Raw genomic sequence first — 20,443 nt, forward strand, 5'->3', positions numbered from 1 at the left:
AACAAGTACGCAGGCTTGATGACTTGATGCTGAGTAGACTCCAGCAACTTTAATGAACTACCTTTTTTTTTTTTAAATGACACTGTTATTAGTTTTATTTGTGTGTGTTTGTGCACTATGGTAACTGTAGAGGGCAAAAGACCATCTGTCTTTGTTAATTCTCTCCTTTTGCCATATGCATCCTGGGGTTGTACTCAAGTTCTTAGGCTTGTCAGTAGGCCCCTTTATTTACTGAACTATCTCACCAGCCTGGATAGGCTACTTTCAAACTCTTAGTGGAAGCAGGAGAATCCTTTAAGGAGTAACTTTAGATGAACACTAGTAAATTATCTTGTTCCTTAGCATTATATAAAACTATCCGAGTTGCAATATACCTGCCCCTTCAGTAGTGTATGTATGCTCAAAAGATTAAACACATGTCCAGAGAGCATTTGCTATTCGCATTGGAGAAAAAGGTCTAATGATTTCTGACTTACAATAGGAAGAGAAGTCTCACCTGTGCTGAGCTGGCGGACCTGCCCATCCATCACACTAGATGCTGGGTAATGTCTGTGCATTTAATGATTATCATGCCAACAGAATGTCTGTTCTGGTAAGATGGTAGTTAAGAGTGACCATGACAGTGCACCATAGTGTTGTGACAATATGCAATCAGGAAGCTATCATTTGGATGACTAACTCAACTTTAACCATCAGGCATGAACTTAATTACTAGAATATATTATAAATAAAATACGTGTAGTCTATTCAAGTGGTGGTTCAATCCTCCGCCAATACCTAAAGGCCCGACTACTCAAGCCCCTTGCATAAATCATAGTATTTCCCTATAGCTTATGCACTGCCTCTTGTAAGCTTCCACTCATGTCTTGATTCCTCAGAATATCTAACTTGATGGAAATGTCATGTAAGTAGCTGTTATGCTGTTCTTAAAGAATAATGAAGAAAAATATTCTGTAGTGTTCATTACTGACAATTTCTTTTAATATATATTAGTCTGTAGTTAGTTGAGGCTGTAGATACAGAAGCCAAGGGTTTGGAGGTGAGCTATGTCTTAGTAAGATTACAACTCTAAATAACGCATTACCTAGAGCACATAGTTCAGGTTAACAGTGCAGTTGATTTCTGTCTGTTTGTTTTGAGCACTTACTTGACAAAGCTGAGACTAACTACTTGGTTGCTTATTTTCCTTTTCGCCATGGCAAAAATCCCAGACGGGAAAAGGTTAAGGAGGAAAAGCTTATTTCAGCTCATAGTTTGCAGGGTGCGGCACATACTCTTCTCTCATCGGGATGAGACACTGTGATCAAAGCAACTTACTGCAATAAAGAGTTTATTTTGGCTTAGGATTCCAGAAGAATGAGTCTATCATCTTAGGGAGGCATGGTGGCCAGGACAGGAGGCTGAGAGCTCATGTCCTCAGCTGCAGGCAGAAAGCAGGAGGGACAAACTGGAAATAGGGCAAAAAGTGAAGCTCTCTGAGTCCCCAGTGATGTACTTCCTCCCCTTTAAGCACCCTCACAACAGTGCCATCAATTGGGAACCACATATTCAAATGTCAGAGCCTATTTGGGGAGATAATCCCCGGTTGAATCACCACACAGAGATATATTCATCAAAGGGACAGAATCAGGATTTTAAAAGCTAGCTAGTCACATTCATTGTATTAGCATTCTGGAAATATAGAGCAGACAAGAAATTGGGTAGAGATATCAAGGCTCAAGACCTGCCTCCAGTGACTCAAAGAGGGTTCAACTCCTAAAGGTTTCACAACCTTCCAAAATAGCACTACTAGTTAGGGACCAGGAGTTCAAACACACAAGCCTCTAGGGTCATCTCCTACTCAAATCACAATGGCCGTGATTCAGAGAGATCACTTCTACTGACAGAGAAAGCAAAGCCTTGGGTTGTATACACACCTCTGTGAGCAATTCTGTATGCATTTTAGAAAAGTAATCTGTGGTTTGAAAAACAAACAAGAGTTCCCCCCAACCCCCAACACATACACACACACCACCAATTCTGGCTATTCTAGTTGTATGACTTAGGTGGTGTTTCATTGTCTGTTTACCCAAATGACAAAGCTCTGGAAGAACCTTTGTGAGGTTGCGATGTGTAAGTGTTAATGAATGACCATTAGTAATTACACAGTTATCATCTTTGATGAGAACAGCAGTAGCCATGGTAACACAAAGCAGTTATCGTGGGCATCTGTGACGGTGCAATAATAGTGTTTCTTGTGCCAGGACACTGTGGCCCAGCATTGGGTGTGTTAGCATGCTCTTCTGAGAGGACAGCAGAGCTTGCTGGGAAAATTCAGGATTGGGAAATGCAATGTTTAGTTTGTCGTGGGAAAAAACAGACCTCACACATTCATATTCACATACAATTCTTAAAAACATGGCAGGGGAATTAGAAACTGGCAGTAATAAAATCACACAAGTGGGACAGGCAAGATGGCTTAGTGACTAACAGCATTACTGTTCTTCCAGAGGACTGGAGTTTGGTACCCAGCCTCCATGTCAGGTGTCCCTCAACCACCTGTGACTCCAGTTTCAGCGGATTAGGTGTCCCCCCCCTTTTTTGTGGTTTTAGTGGGAACCAGCACTCATGTGTTCATACCTCCTCATGCATTCACATAACTTAAAAAGAAATCATTAAAAAAGAAAGCACACAAATGTCTTCCACACACCCCAAGCTCCTGTCACTGAGCTTGAATAGTCCTTTGCTGAAAGGTTTCTCATTTCTAATGGTTTTGGCTTTTCAAATAATGAGATATCTTGGGGGAAAGGGAAAGTCTGAGCTTGGAATTCATGTCTGTGTCACAGACAACTTCTACACATGGCTTGGAGGGAATTTTAGACATTTTAAGGAAGTCTGCATGCAAAGCAACTTTTACGGTGTGGAACCTGATGTCAGGCCTAAAAGATTTGTCATCTGGATCATCACAGATTTTGTTATTTGTGGCTTAGGAAATCTCAGTGTGAGCATTGCCCTGGGTTCTCTGGCAGTTATTGGGCACACAGAGCTTGCTAATCACACCCCACACCCAGCTAGATATAGTACTAAAAACAGAGCAGAACCCAGGGAAAGGAATTTCTGCACAATCTCCATCAGAGTATCTTCAGTTGTGTCTAGAAAATGTCTATGTCACAGTGTTTTGTTCCTAAGGACCCTCTATCCCAGGGTGAAGCATAAGCTGCAGGGAAAAGGCCCCAGAGAGCCCATATTTGTGAGAATGCAGCTCAATAAAAGGCCACTCTTAGTTTAGGTGCCGGATTTTGTGACCTTGGACAGATTCTTTACTAGAGGACGTGTGAAAGGTTTTGTCTCATTATCAAACTGCCAGGTCACTGAAAACCAATAGACGTGGCTTTTATCCCATCCCGCTCCCCCAACACAAACCCTCACACAAACCACGCATAACTAAGTCTTTGCACATATCTTCCGTCTAAGGATCTGAGAACAGACCCTGGGGCCTCACATCAGCTCAGCACACTCTACGGCTGAGTGGCACAGCCAAACCAAGCACAACCACGTAACAGTGCTTCCAGGCTACGTTGCTATCACTCTTCACTGCGTCGTCACTGGACTGGAAGCTTGTACAAATTGCTGATGCTTACAAGACAAAGGCTTGTGATTTGGCGGCCTCCCACGGCCCAAGTGGCCACGGGAGAGCTATCGCTAAACTCGGGTAGATGTCTCTTTTGGACCCAGTGAAGATGACTCCTACGCTTATCTGCTTTCTGGGGGCTGTTCTGGGGATTAATTAATGCTTGTGCAGAGCTATAATCACTGTGGATGAAAGGCAGGTAGAGGACTAATGACACTTCTGAACAACACGGCACCTTTCATCTGCTGATCTCCAAGCACTTCACAAGTCTGAATTAATTACATCAAGGTAATTGCAAGGTATAATGGCAATCACGGCAATGGTGGTAATTACCTTGCGAGTTAGCCTCAAGAATCTGATTTGAAATCAATTTCTGAACCAGCCTCCAAGTGGTACAGTTGCCCACCCCCTTATTCTTGGTGGCTTGCACCATGGATGTCCCCTTGAGGCCTCCTCTTCAGCAGTGCTCATGGCTTCTGTCTTCACCATGGAAGGAATATATAGGCTTCATATAAAAGGGAGTTTAACTTTCTGGGTTGGTGCTTGTATTAGTGGCGGGATTTGGAACTAGAAGTTATGTGTTGGACAGGGGAAGATTTGTGTACCTAGTGGCCATTTGGGTATCCTCATCTGTTACTAATGTAGCTTATGCTCTTAGAACTTTGAAGGCAGTGGGCACTGAGTGTTTGCTATGTCATAATAAACTTGAGTTTCCAAATGCTTTGTGTGGTAGGTGCTATTATCATTATTTTCTCTATATCATAGATGGGGAAACTGAGGCATTGAACAATTCACCAACTTATGCAGGACACAGAGTTTGTCCCAGTTAGGTCATAGAGCTAGTGAGTGGCAGAGCTTGAAGTTTATGTCCCAAGTAGTCTGACAGTGGGAATCACATGTGGAAACTGTGCTTTTTTTTATTACCTCTATCAAGAGGAATCAGAATGAGCACTTTGCTATTGTTATTATTTTCCTTTAAAGACAGGGTCTTACTGTATCATCTAAGACAGCTATATTACCTAGGACTGACCTATCAAACTTATGACACTGCCTCAGATTACAGGTGTACACCAATGTGCCGGACAAGAATAGCTAAACAGAAGAAAAGGAACAGTTTGTGCGTGTGTGTGTGTGTGTGTGTGTGTGTGTGTGTGTGTGTGTATACACATGTATGTGTTCATGCATATAGAGGATAGATGTTTATATCCAGTATCTTTCTCAATCACTCGCCACTGTTCGATCTTCCTCAGCAGTGATCATGGCTTCCTCCTCTTTCATGGTGAAAAGAGTGTTGGCTTTGTGCAATGGGAAACTGAGCTTCTCGGTGCTTGTATTACTGATGGGTTTGGAACTGTAAGGAATTCTCAGGCTCTCTCACTGAACCCAGTGCTCACCAGTTCCACTAGACAGGTTCATTAGCAAGCCCCAAGGATTCTCCTCTCTCTCTGCCTCTAGTGCTAGGATTCCATGAGCTTGTAGCTATGCCTGACTTTCATGTGTGTACTGGGTGATGAACCTGTTCTTCTATTTGTACAGAATACTTCTGCATTTTCCTTTAGTGTGGGTAAAGCGTGGCTTTGGGGTGGATCACCTGGATTGTGTAGCCTTAATTTGCTGCTCGGCTGCTTTAGAACCTTATGCCAGTTGATTAGTCTTCTTGATTCTGTAAGATGGAGACACAGGAATCCTTTCTTTACAAAGCTGGGTGATGCCTCAATCCATATAAGGTGTTCATAATCATGTATCGTATACAATGCACAATCCAAAGACGAGAACTGCTAAAGTTTGAATGTGGTTTGTCTTCCAAAGGTCTGTGCATTGCATGCTTGGTCCTCAGTATGACATTGACAGCAGTAGCATGTTTGAGAAATAGAGTCTAATAGAGGTGACTGCCCTTCCTCTTTCTTCTCTCTTCCCTCTCTCTCTCTCTCTCTCTCTCTCTCTCTCTCTCTCTCACACACACACACACACACACACACACACACACACACACACACACAGAGAGAGAGAGAGAGAGAGAGAGAGAGAGAGAGAGAGAGAGAGAGAGAGAGAGAGAGAAAGGATCAATGTTGTTCCTGTGGACTGACTGAGTTGGGTTTCAAGAACTGAATGGGTTAGTTTCTCAGATAACGGAAAGTTATGAAAGAGCAGGCTTAGCTCTCGCTTCAGCTCTCTGCAATCCTTGCTGCTTCTCTAGCCTCATGGTCCCCCTAACCACATGTTCTCCCCCAAATGCTGCCTACCAGCAGGTCTTCCCTGGGAGCGGACACTTCTATCAATCCAGATCCAAGACCTATATAGGTATCCCATAAAGTACTGATCTGAAAGGTGGAGGCAGGAATCCCGTAACGTTAAAGATGGGTAGCTTCAAGGCATACATATTAAAACCTATATCAAACAACAGGCATAATAATAGAATTTTAAAAATAAACCATTCTGTCTCAGATCTTTTGTTACAGCAGCACAAAACAGGGGAAGGCACTTTACTCTTTAACAGTTAGCAGGATGTTTACAAAGTGAATGTCTAAGAGGGTCTACTCTGTCATGCCTAGCATTTAGATATAAGCATAGAGCTAGGTGATGGTGGCAGATACCTTTAATTTCAGCTCTCAGGAGGCAGAGTCAGACAGATTGCTGAGGTCAGGGTCAGCCTGATGTACAGAGCAAGTTCCCGGACAGCCAGGGCTACACAAAGAAACCTGTCTCAGAAGAAGGAGGAGGAGGAAGGGGGGGAGGGGAGGAGAGGAGGAGAGGGGGAGAGAGGAAGAAGGAAAAGGGGAGAGGGGAGGGGGAGGGGGGAGGGGAGGGGAAGAGATGGAGGATCAATAACAATAAAATAAGCATAGAGGAGGTCTTAGAAGTTGTTCAGGCCTGTGGACTCTCACGGGCAAAAAACATTCTCCCAAGATCTCAATGGTCCACTCTGATGAAAAAGAGAATCTGGAAATCTCCCTGCTCTTAGTGGACGTAGCCACCCTCATAGTGGGAGGAGCCTCATATCAAGTGTCTCTCTCACCAGTGATCCACAGTGAGTTTAGAATCATGTGACCCACTTACTGCCATTTTCCCCACTATCCCTACTTTATAGAAATTATCTGGTATGATTCTGTTGCTAGTCTATTGCTTTTTAGCGCTTGCATATTTTGGGGTTATAGTTGGGTTTTTCTTAATGCTTTGGAGAAATCTTGCATCCAAGTCACATCTATGACATCCTATTGCAATGTCTAGTACAAGGTCCATGGAAAAGCAGAAAGAGAAAGTCCATTGCTCCAGGGCTGGCTGACAGACCACATGACATAGATAGATCCCTCATTTCTCAAATAACGATTGGGTATATCTTTCATGTCCTAAGGGCAGCATGAGCTCAGCTTGACACTGTTCAGATTCTCCTATGACCCATCCTTCTGAACACAGGGTGACTTTAAGGGTCTCACATTTCAGTAAATCAAGTTGCCTGCCTGCTCTGTTCCAGAATTGCCCCAAATGGAGTATCCCTTACAGGGTGCTATGCTAGAAATTAGAGGTCTTAACAGAAGAAATAATGCCTACCCAAATAACTGACTATATAATCTGGAGCTGACTTATTTTTTCCCACAATGCATGATGTTTTCAGGTACCTGTTTAACCTTGGCACTCTACCGAGGCCTCACCATTCACAGTAGGCTCTCTGGGTAGGACCATGTTTATATGAACCAGTTCTGTGCTTGGGTTCATAGCATTTGTTTGTTTATTCTGAAATTAGTTAAGTGTTATAGATGAGTTATCAGAGATATTTAAAGGAGAACAAAGAGAAGATCTATCTTGCCTTTTGTTCTTACAATTGCATATCTTTTTTGGGGAACCACAGTGATACCTGCCAGTTATTGTCACTCAAAAGAAGCCTAGGGATACAAGCAAATGAAAAGGGTTAAGTGTAGGTGCAAGGATGACTGGTATGGTGCACACAAACTCACTGGTATGGTGCACACAAACTCACTGGTATGGTGCACACAAGCTCACTGATATGGTGCACACAAGCTCACTGGTATGGTGCACACAAGCTCACTGGTATGGTGCACACAAGCTCACTGGTATGGTGCACACAAGCTCACTGCTTTGGTGCACACAAGCTCACTGGTTTGGTGCACACAAACTCACTGGTATGGTGCACACAAGCTCACTGGTACAGGGCACACAAGCCAGCATTTGATGCTGCTGAGCCCATGGGCATTCATCTTAGGTAGAACATGTGCTCAGGTGTTCCCCCTGTCTTAGCAGTCAGTTTCCTAGGTACCCAGGTCTAGAGCTTGAACTAAGACTCTCTGCCTTCTCTTCCTACTCATATCCATGTATCCAGGTTGAGTCTGCACTACCCCTTGAATTTCAGGAGAGCCTGTGGATACCATCAAGGGAATCCTAACTTCCTGTCACCAGTTTTTGTTTGTTGATTTTTTTTTGAGTGTAAATATTTTTCTTTTTTTTAAATGTATTCTTCTCTCATATATTACATCCTGATGGCAGTTTTCCCTTTTTTCCCTGCCCCCTGTTTTTCTTCCTCCCCTTTCTCCCAAATATACCCCTTCACCTCTTGTCTTTTCACCTCAGAAAAGACATGGCCTCCCAGGGACATCAACTAAATATGACATACCAAGCTACAATAAAACCAGGTACATATTTTCACATCAAGGCTGAAAAAAGCAACCCAGTAGAAGGAAAGGGGTCCCAAAGGCAAGAGGAGTCAGAGACAGCCCTGCTCGCACTGTTAAGAATCCTACAAGAGCATCAAGCTACACAACTAAACATATAATCAGAGAGCTTATGTCAGACCCATCCCGGCTCTCTGATCTCCGTGAGCCAGCTTAAGTCCTGATCAGTTGATTGTGCCATCTGTGTTCTTATGGTATCTTTGGGCTCTGTGGTCCCTCCAATCCTTTCTCCCCTTTTCCCTCAGCACTCCTCAAGCCCTGCCTAATATTTGGCTGTGGGACTCTGCCTCTGCTCCCATCAGTTGCTAGATGAAGTCCCTCTGGTCTCTCTGATGACAATTCTGCTAGGCTCCAGGGTCTCAGCACATCCTGCAGTCATGACAAATGGTAGGTCAGAGGTTTTGTGACTGGGTTGGTATCCCCATGCCTCCTCTTGAGGCCTGGCTGGTTACAGAGGTTGGCCAGTTCAGGCTCCATGTCACCCAACTTTTCAGAGTGACTCCCCACCACTTACTGTGCCTATGCTTTAATGGCAAGACAACACTGAGTGGTTGGACATTCTCAGCTTAGCCTCAATTCAGCTCTCCAACGAGCATTCACTCTAGCTGTAATGAGACCGTCATGAACCAACTGAGGCTACATCCTAAATTATGAACTGCTAATGGGAAAAGCCTGTCAGTTGGCTGGCAAGGCTGGGAGACCCCATGCCTGGGACCTTTTCGTACTTTACAAAGCTGATCAGGCTGACGTAGTGCTACATTTAACATACATGTAGCCGAATTATCTTCTTCTTTATCCATGGCATTTGCAGATGATTTAGAAATTGCCTTAGTACTTCCTCTTGGGAAAGCCTTGGGAATCTGACTTCTACTTCACACTCTCAGGATGGGCCTTTCTCTCCCATCACATGTCACCGTGAACTCTGTAGGTGCTGTACGTGACAATAATGCATGGTGAGCCCTTCAGAACCGACCGAGCCTTCTTATTATGGTCACTTTCAGGCTCCCACTCTTGGCTGCCAGGATCGCTGGTATCAGCTCAGCTTTAGAATTGGTTAACTGTCAATGCTGCTGCTGGACTCCACGTAAGCAGACCAACCCTAAGTACAATTAACCTTTTAGCCAGTTGTTGAGCATAACTGCATTGGCCATTCATTGTTTACTTTAGCTTGTTTCTTATATTTTTTACTACATTTACTTGTTTGTTTTATTTACACATGTGGGTGTGCCTTACCATGGAAATCAGTGGACAACTTGTGAGAGCTTTTTCTCTTCTTCCACTATGTGGTTTCTGAAGGTCTTGACTTGGTGGCCAAGTGACCCTACCTGCTTAGTCATTTCACTGGCTCTGGATGTAGCTTCTTGTCCAGTAAATAATGGTAAAATCATTCTGTTTGCTAACCCCACTCTGGATCTTTTAAGGTAACTCAGCTCTTCTCATGGAATTTCGTTTTTTGTAGAATTGGATATTGAACCCGGAGACACGTGTAGATGCTAAGGGAAGTAGTCTATCATTGAACTGCATCCTCAGTGGTGACTCAACTCTGCGGTCTGCTGTAATGCATATCAGGATTCTATACTATATGTTCTCTGCTATATTCACACTCAGGAGAGAATCAGAGTACTCTTGAGATGTCCTTGAGGAGAAGCTCAAGACTGATAAAGGCAAGGTCTGTGTGGAATAGATCTCTGTGCCCATGGCACACCCTTCCTCCTACATTCTATGTTTCTCTCCACAAGGCAAGAGGAGCCTGGCAGAAAGGAGAAAGGTCAGATTCCATATTTGTGTGTGTGTTTCTCCTTCACCACGCAGTAGGCATGCTTCCACAGATAGCTGGAAGCCAGAGAGAGGTGTTTTGCTTTGTTTCATTTTTTGTTTGCTTGTTTTTTTAGCTGAGAGGAAGGGAAGTTAGGAAGTAGGGCATAGAAGAGGAATTTTGTGAATTTGTAAATTCTATTTTATTTTTGACCTAAGGCGTTGCCATGGTAGACAAGTAATCTACCACCAAACTATATCTCTAGCTTTCTTATCCTTTAATATTGATACAGGGTTTCAGGTTTGATACACGGTTGCCTAGGCTGGTCTTGAACTTGTACCTGCTGCCTCTGCCTCCCAAGTTGCTGCCATTACCAGCCCTTGTCAGCCATGAGCTTTTAAAAGAGAGCAGGCTGAGCATGTAGCTCAGTAGTGGAGAGCTTTCCTACCATGCATAAGGCCCTGGGTACTGTCCTTACACTGAAGGGGACAGTAATAGAAAAGAGAAAACACTGTATATACTATTGAAGGAAATACAGAAAAACAAATTTTAGAACCATTTGAAGAATGGGTCTGGGAGGGAGGCTTTTTCCAACCCCATGCCTGTGAATATCAGTTACTTCTCTAAGTAACTCTGAAAGGGAAAACCCCAATTTCAAAGCACAGACAGGTGTTGTAGTAAACTTATAATGTATTCCAGACAGAGATCTTCTCTTCTCTTCTTTTTCCCCTTCCTCCTCCTCCTCCTCCTCCTCCTCCTCCTCTTCCTCCTCCTCCTCCTCCTCCTCCTCCTCCTCCTCCTCCTCCTCCTCCTTCTCTTCTTCTTCCTCATCCCCCCCCTCTCTTTCTCTCTCTCTCTAGTAACTAGCTATGGGCAGTGAGTCATCACAGAATAAATATACAGTCGTGACCCACAGAGCGGGGTATACTTCACTCACAGCATGGACCCAGTTAATCAAAGCCAACATCGAAGTCACCTAAGCGCAAGGTGCTGTGGACTTGTTTGTTCAGAACAATTATAAAACCTTAAAGATAACAAAAGCATACGAAGTGGAGTTGATATTTCTCTTCCTGGCAAGGCTTGGCTCAATGAATAAATAATGAACCAAAGAGACGGAGATGGATCAGCAGTAGATGACGAAGAACTGAACACAGTACCAGACACTGGTCCTTCGGCAAGAGTGCGTCACCTCAGTTAGCGTCTACCACAGTTGGTTAATTCTAAGACCCAAGGTACAGGTGGGACCTGCCCGGCACAGGCTGTTGTATGTTGACTGGAGAACTTCCAATGTAAAGAAAAAGCTCACTAGGGGGAATCAAAAGAACTGGGTCTGAGTCTCACCTTTACCGTGGCTTAGCTAGGAAAGCATCAGCTAACAAAGGTAACAACAACAGCCACAAAACCGTTATCTTACACCCCAAAGGGGTACACACGTACGTACACACATGGGCGGGTGCTTGCCTACTCGTGCATGCGCGCATGCGCAACACGCCTTAGAAAGAGCTTTGAAGTGGATGAAACCGGAAGAAAAGCAAAGCACCTTTAAGCGTATCTTAAGATGATCTAGGAACAGTCCGTCATTCCTTCACGTTTCTCAGGATTGAAAAGCCAGGTGGCAGTGGGGTCCTGAAGGCCCCAATACAGGTACAGTCAGAACCTCTCCAGGAGGGAATCCTGAGACAGATGATAGCAGATCACAGTTTTCTCCTTGGGCAGGATGTGGGTTTCTATGTGGAAAGGCTCCCAGTTCCCAACCACAAGGGAACCCGCCACAGTTCCTGCATGGCATGACAACACATGCTTCTCGGCTACATAAAAGCAAATCCGAGTTTGCAAAGAAAAAGCAACTCTGTGCAGAGGGCGCAGCGTGGGAAACTCGCTCGTCTGGTTTCGCCTGGGCTCAATCTTTTGTAAGCAATTTTCAATGTCAGCTGCACACCAAGTAATATTACACGAACCATCATCCTAACATAGGTTTCTGGTTTGGTGCAACATACGTGCACACACACACACACACACACACACACACACACACACACACACACACACACACACAGAGAGAGAGAGAGAGAGAGAGAGAGAGAGAGAGAGAGAGAGAGAGAGAGAGAGAGAGAGAGAGAGCAAGAGCCCTTACTGAAAAATTTAAATTGACATAATTTCTCATATGGCCAAAGGACTTCAGAGAGTTAGAGAAACATCAGATAAAATTGCGTGTGCCGCTCATGTTTGAAAGTGTTGTAGTCATGTTTCAATAACTGGCAGGTTTTTTATTTTTTATTTTTTCTGAGTGTTCAGTAAAGCAGAGCGAGCTTCAACAGACTGGAAAAGTCCAATCCCTGTCTTGCTGTTGATTTTGTCTTTGTCTCTTTGCTGTTTTTGTCCACCCTGAAGGCAGGCACAGTCTGGTTTCCTCAGTGCAGGGCGCAGGGCAGAGGCTGAGGCTGCCAGACTTGAAGCCTGCAGCATTTAAGCCTCTTCGGGAAAACTGGGCCACGGGGAAGTCAGCAGCCTTCAGCTGCCCTGTGCAGAGCGCACACGGGCTTCAGCACACCTTGTCAGTAGAGCTGTTTCTGGAAGTCGGCCAGCTGCAGGGGCCAAGGTCAAGCAAGCACCATGACTATCCACAACAAGCAAAGCCTTGGGGAACCAAGGAGGTGACAGCGGGTGGAGAGGCAGTTAGTGAGTTCCGCAGGGCTGCCGGCTGGCTGCTGTGGCTTCCACCAGGGCAGCAGCAAGGCTGAGTGCCGGGAAGGTTTTATCTACTGATCAACACAGTGTGCCAGAGGGCTGTTGGGACAGCCCGTGTTGGCAGAGGCTTCCAGTGGTAGCCTGTAACTAAACTAAACGGCAGAAGAAATAAGGGGGGTGGGGAGAGACCTAGTAACAAAGCATCAGGATCAGTTGCTCAGAGAATGAATATTAAGCCCAGGTCGCCCCTGTACCCTACCTCACTTTTGCATGCCTTTATGCTGAGTTACTTTTAGAGTTTGGAGGGCAAGAGCAGAGTGGCTTGGGTTGAAAGCAATTAACAAACAGGTTATAAAAAATGGACAGACCTTTTTTTGGAACCAGTTCTTACTCTAAGAGTTTCTGTAAGTCCTGGCATATTATAACGCGTTGAGTGGGCTTTTGTGGTAAGTGCGTGTGTACGTAAAGCATTGGTACATAATTCTGAGAGTTTGTGCACCCACGCAAATGTGTAGAGCCTGATGTTAAGTGTCTTTCCCTAGCTCTCTCTCTCTCTACTGCGATGCTTTGAGGCAGGTCTCTCGATAAACCTGAAGCTCGCGGGCTCAGGCTGGGCGGCCAGTGAGCTCTGAGAATCTTTTCATCTCTGCCCCATAACGCTTGAGTTACAGACACACACAATCATGCCCTGTTTTTTTTATGAGGATGCTAGGAATTTGAACCCAGACCCATATGCTTACAGAAAAAGTGCTCTTAGCTACTGAGCTATCTCCACAGATCTTTAGCATTGCTTTTAACAACCTCTCCAGAAGTTTTATAGTGAGATTGAAATAACTTCTTGCGACATATTTATCAGAGCGCTAAAACAGAAGAGTTGTAAAGGTAAACAAATGGCTGTGCTATTGTTTGCTCGTCTGCACAAAGGGTATTTTAGCTTCTGTGAACACATTAATTGGTTCTCAGTTTTTATTCCCACTTTGGATTTCCCAGCCACTCCAGTAACGCCTTGGTCGTTCCAATTTTGGAAGCATTGTGATGACTCATCTTGGTTGTCAACTCCACACACCTGGGAGGAGGGGACCTCAACTGAAGAATTGCCTCAATCAGACTGGCCCATGGGCACGTCTGTGGAGCATTTATTCAATGGTGATTGATGTGGGAGGGCCCAGCTCACCGTGGGCGGTTCCATCCTTAGGCAGGTCTGCTTGGGCTATAAAAGTAGGTTAGATGAAGGTCGACCTGGGAGTGGTCTTCTCTGAGGGTCTCTGCTTCATTTCCTGCCTGCAGGTTCCTGCCTTGGTGTGCTGCCTGAGGGTGAAGTGTGATCCATATGAGGAAAGAAACCCTTGGCTCCCCACATTGCTTTTGGTCATTGTTCCATTACAGCAGCAGAAAGCGAACTGGGTCTGATACATTACCAGTTCCTGTTTGATATAAATGCTTATGGCTTTTCTCTCATATCTTGGAAGTAGGTACTCTGCCCATGTTGCCTTATTGGGAACGCTAAATGAAGAACGAATTGCTCCCTAGAGTTCAAATCAGGTAACTGTGGAGGAAAAGCCTAGATTTGACACCAAGATTCTACAACTGAATAATATCCTACCTATTGCTCCGTAAATGGGTTCTCCATAGAATAATGGCTTCCTTGACGGCATTCAACATAACTTGATTTGAATGAAGCTTTCCAGGAACCCAATAAGATAGAGTAGGGGAATGCCTTTTGGGTTATTGTGGGTGATAATGTCACCCGGTGAGTAGCTATGCTTTACTGTCATTTGAAGCAGCCGTAAATTCATATTGATTAAAACAGATGCACACACGCATCCTGCTCTTCAGTGTGTGGTCGAGCTCCGTTGCAGTAGGGCCTAGAGCACTGTTTGACACTCCAGCTAAGGACAGGCTGGGCTGGGGCTCAGTTGGTAGAGCGCTGACCTAGTTAGCGTATTAGTCACTTGTAGCTGCTATGACAAAACATCACGACCCAAGGCAACTTAAGGAAGAGAGAGTTTAATTTGGTTTCACACTCTGGAAGGGTGAGTCCATCTTGGCAGTATGGCGTCATGGTAACTAACATGTGGCAAGACATGGTGCTGGAGCAGGGAGCTGGAAGATAATATATTCAGATTCTGACACAAAGCAGGGAGTGAACTGGAAATCGGATGACTACAAGGTCCCAAAGCCCATCTCCAGTAAGACACCTCCCCACAAAACGCCACTTAGTGGGGGCAAATGTTCAAATGTCTGAGCCTACGGGAGATATTTCTCATTCAAGCCACTGCATTTAGCATATAAGAAGCCTTGGGTTTGATCCCCAGTGCTGCCCAAGTGTGGTATGGTGGCTCACACTCATAATCCCAGCACTCAAGGTCATCCTTAGCTACATATTATGTTCAGGGCTAGCCTGAGCTACATACAGAAAATGCTGTCACAGACAAACCAAGTTAAGGGCAGTAACATCTGGCAACACTATATCCCAGTTTTCCTTTTTTTGCAAATCACTGAATAGAAATGACCAGGCATGGGATTCCAATTAAAATGACCAGCAGTAAAATATGGTCTTTAGCTTGATGGAGGCCATTGACTCTTTTCCTGGTGATACTGACTTCTCATTTCATTAAAGGACCAGAGACAAGGCCCACAGGGTCATATCTCCCCCTACCCCCTTTCCTTCTGCATTTCTTTCTTTTCTGGAGACAAGGTCTCCTGTAGATTAGTCTAGCCTCAAACTCACTGTATAATAAAGGCTAGCCTTGAACTCTTCTATCCTTTATCTCTTAGGTGCTGGGATTACAGGGGCATGCTACCACACTCAACTACAAGCCCATATTAAGACAATTTAGTTTATTGCCAGGGCCCTAACTATAAGACTGTCATGAAGGTTGAAAGACAGATGATACAACATGTAAAACCAAATGGTTAAGTGGGTATATCATGAATTTACCATGAACAAGCAGAGTCATATTTTACTACTAGGATGGTTACTAGAGAAAGTTTGGCTCTTTGGGAAACACTTGGTCTTGTTGGGGGGGGCATGGATTCTGAGATGAAGATGGGAATAAGTAACTCGGGACCTGCCTGGGGACTGTGGCTGACACACATTGGGATTTGAGTTCTTGCCTTCTCTGGCTTCCATTGCCTCTACGGCATGTTCCTGGGAGGAGATACTCCATTTGGGTATAAAAGCCTATGATTCTATGTAAGCAAATTCAAACAGAGGAATCATTTGTATGCAACCTACAGGCTGCGGAATTCATCAGAGACATGGGTGGACGGTGCAAAAATCAGGGCTGGAATAGAGTTTGGGACCTGGATTTTGCATCTATGTTTTGCTCTGGATATAATGCTGTTTTCCACTCTAATGTATAGCATTCTAATGTGTAATTTACCAGGCTGTGAAAGTGAATATGAAAACAAAAGAAATGATACCTTTAGATTTTTATATTTTTTGTTTTGGGGAAAAACAAATTTATTTTCATGTATATTACGCAAACATGATCCATAGGTTTGGGTCCTATGGGGTACTGAATATTGTAGCTGTCTGTCTCCACAACACATCCAATCTCATTTAGTTGTTTTGCTTCTTAAAGCGCTGTAGTCTCAAAACTTTGAACTTAACAAAAACGATGTCTTAAAATCAAGTCTTGGTCTCTGCAAGGCGCGTGAACAGACTTGCAATCAGAAGAACATGATTGCTTTCTCTTGTTTTAGATAACTAGGAAACAAGAATGCTGATTGAAGTATATATAGCCAGGAATAGCATCCCCCGTTAGTGTAAAACCCTTTAGTCAGATTCATTTCCATATTTCCATTTGTGTGGTGACATTATTAAAAAGCTTCTCTTCAGTTAACTTAAATGGACAAGTGGGAATGGACACACAGCACCCAGCCATTTGGAGGGCGTCTTCTTTCTCATGGCCTTCATCTGCAGGATCCCAATCGATCTCAGGAACGATCCTGGGCTAATCTCTCCCAACAAAATGAGCAAGAACCAAATCTACAGTAATAGAAGAACCAAGACAAAGACTTCACATGACAAGTGGGGATGTTGAGGCAGGAAAGTCCCTTTTGTAAAATCCAACAGCTAGTGAGGGTCAGTTCTGCAGACACCTGTGTGTCTCCTGAGACGGCGATAGGAGCTCTCTGTGTTGCTCGCTGTTTCTGTGGCGAACATGCTGGTGGAGAGGTTTGCTTTGCAGGTGGTGTGCTCCTCTGCTCCCCTTTCTTCCACTTCCTTGATAGGCCTCCCTTGTTCTCTTTCAGTAGTCATGTGACTGAGGGAGACTGCTATACCCTTCCATGCACAGGAAATTTACTGTCTTTAAATTATCAGTTCTCGCCTGTATTTTGATCATGCAGGGAACTCTTCCCCAATCTGCAAAATCGCCTTCATTTTTTCTTATGCATCCTTAGGAAACATAATCTGCCTTCCATTTTCTATTCAGGATTGTTCTTTACATAACAAATAATATCTGTGCTACCAGCGAGGCCTTAAAGTGGCAACTTTTATGTGTTTAATACCTAGCCAGGTCTTTAAGGTCCTCATCTCTGCAGCCTAGTCCTTTAGGGACACCTGTCATGCCTCTAGGTCACATGTACTTTCTTTTGGAGTTTTGATACAGTTTCACCATGTGGTTCTAGCTGGCTTTGACCATGCCATCCTCCTCTCCTGCCCAACTGTCCCCCCTTCCCCCTCCCTCAGTGAGTGCTGAGATTAGAGGCCTTTGCTAAGATGCCCAGAATGACCACTGCATTTTCCTAAAGAAGACCTGTCACTAATTCGATTGCTCTGTGGGATGTTCTGTACGAGTTAGGAAGACAATGTTGAGAACAGTGCAGATGACGGAAGGCTGGCTTTTCAGAGGGAAGATTAAAGACTCTTATCAGGGCTGTTGTTGTTTTGACTGTGAAGATTCTGTGGTTTTGGTTAACTGGGGCTGAAGAATGAGTTATGATTAACAAGGTACAAGAACTACTATAGCACAACCTTTGTGTTACTGGGACAATTGATGCTGGCTAGCTGGCATCAATTTAGCAGTGATTAAGAAGAGACCAGCATCCCTGAGGTGAATTCTTCTGAAAGTGTTTTCTGAGAGCACAAAGAAGCTGTGTTCCAGGGATAGCCAAGGTTATCCAGAGATAACCTCATGCTTCAGCTCTACTTGGTAATGTGTTAAGAGTCACCCAGATGGTACTAGTTTTGAAGACATGAAGGGGTCATGGAGAGAAGCTGAGGCTTGGCACCGTGAGAGGCCATGGAAGGCCATTGTTGAAGGTGCAGCCTCAGTTGCAGTTGATGGCCCAGGACTGTAGGGGTCATGCAAAGGCTTTGAGGCTTGGCACCATGAAGAGAACCTGTGAGCAGCTGTTAATGAAGCCTAGTTGCAGCTGAAGACAGCAGTATATTGGAGATGCCAGTACCATGGGATGATCACCAAGAATAGCAGTGTCAGTGGAGCAAATCAAGCTGAGCTTAGAGCACTACTGAGGGCAGAGCTGGAGAAGTGACAGAAGACCTTTCAAGGAGACCAGAAGATAATGAATGGATACCAGACATTAAGTATGATTTTGATTTTGATTGTGACTATGCCTTGATGTTTTTCCCTCTTGAATTAAGAGAGTATTTTAGTGGAACCCACAGTTAAAAGACTGAATTTCAAAAGAGACTGGATATTTTAAAGGGATTGAAATTTTAATATGTAAGAATTTGTAAAGACTGTGGGATTTTAAGGTTATTTAGATCTTGTGCATGAATAAGAAAGTAAGTGTTGAGGCTAAATAGTAATGTGTCTGTGTGTCAAGTTGGGAAGGGGTCAGTACTAGCCAGTTTTGTGTGTCAGCTTGACACTAGCTGGAGTTATCACAGAGGAAGGAGCCTCCCTTGAGGAAATGCCTTGATGAGATCCAACTGTAAGGCATTGTCTCAGTTAGTGATCAAGTGGGGAGGGCCTAGATCACTGTGGGTGGTGCCGTCCCTGGGCTGGTAGTCCTGGGTTCTATAAGACAGCAAGTTGAGCAAGTCAGGAGGAGCAAGCCAGTAAGTAACATCCCTCCATGGCCTCTGCATCAGCTCCTGCCTCCAAGTTCTTGCCCTGTGTGAGTTCCTGTCCTGACTTCCTTTGGTGATGAACAGCAGTGTGGAAGGGTAAGCTGAATAAAACTTTTCTTCCCCTACTTGCTTCTTGGTCATGAAATTTTGTGCAGGAATAGAAACTGACTAAGATAGTGTGGTTCCAAGGCTCTGGGCATTCTCTTGTATCAGCAGATAGTGGTGGGATTAGGAAGCCCAAGACTGCAAATTACTATGTCTTTCTGCTGGAAATATCAGTTCTGAAATTAATTTGCCTGGTATTAAAGAGGATACTAATTACAGGCTCGGTAGGCATGATATATTTTATTAGCACAAACTATAGTATCGTATAATTATTGTTTGCTTGTAATGCAATCATGCTATCAATTTGCCAGAATTTGGTTTCCCTTGCAATTATTTTTTCTATTGCTAATCAATGATAAGCTAACAGCTAAAGAGTAAGGCAAGCAATGATGAAAACGGATAAACCTTCTGTTTATCAATGGCAAGGTTTGGGATCTAGAGGGGAACAGAAATAGCAACTTGGAAAGGACCTCTCGTAGAAATATAACTTTAGGGTTTTGGAGAATGGCGGCTCACAGGTCTTGCCTGAAGGAGTTGGGGTGCAGTGTTCTAGGATTAGTTCTTCTGATCTAGCATGATGAGACAGCTCCCTTCAGGGCTTTTGTCCTCTAAGCAAGCATCCCTTTGCTTTGCCTGGAGTGATGATCTTCTATGGGGATGTGGCTGTCAATAGAGGATGCAGAGGGAAGGCGGCTCCATCTGGGATGAGGAGAACATCACACAGTGTGCTTCTCGGTGTGCTTGCTTTCAACACAAAGCAGTTCTGGAGGGCGGAAATGGCCACTGAGCAAACTTTGGTTTGTTGGGGGCTTGAGAGTGTTTTCCTAACTTCATACACTGGTGTCATCAGACCTCTGGGGACTTAATCTGAAGCAAGCAATGTCAGAAGGGACTGAAATTTTGATTTGGGGACAAGTACCTCAGCATTGTTCAATGATATAGCTGGCTGAAATATAATGAGCTCCATACAGGGTGTTAAGATTCTCATCCTAATGTGTGCATTGACTTGGAAAAAAACATATTTTTCTATAAGGGGCTCAAGTTTTTCAGTCTTTAAGTGATAAATAGTAATGGCTTTTTATAATGTTTGAACTCTGTGGGGAGAGAGTTGGAACTGGAAAGGAAGGTCAAGTCAGTTTCTAATTGGGCATTTCTGGAATTAAATGCGAATTCTTCCATTATTCTCAAATGGCTTTTTAGTCACAAAGTTCTCAGATTAAATAGTTTTATTGAGGAAAATAAATAGGTAGAGAGAAAAAAAAAACAAGTAAGATTTTTTCCCTGCTTGCACAACCAACATACCTACCTATCTACCTACCTACTGGTTGGATGCCAAAATACCTCTCGCCTTTATTTTTAATATTTCAGAAATAAGATTTATTAGGTGAGAAGGCATCATAACCACAGAAGCTGTGATTGGAGCTTGAGTGGGAGAGGATTTAAGAGGATCAGTGGGAACTGGAAGGATTGCCCAGTGGTTAGGAGCATTCACTCCTCTTCCAGAGGTCCCAGGCTCAGTTCTTGGCAGCCACGTGTTAACTCATAGCCATTTG

The sequence above is a fragment of the Rattus norvegicus genome, chromosome 17 (assembly GCF_021556685.1).
Source record: "Rattus norvegicus strain SHRSP/BbbUtx chromosome 17, alternate assembly SHRSP_T2T, whole genome shotgun sequence".
Classification (NCBI taxonomy): Eukaryota; Metazoa; Chordata; class Mammalia; order Rodentia; family Muridae; genus Rattus; species Rattus norvegicus.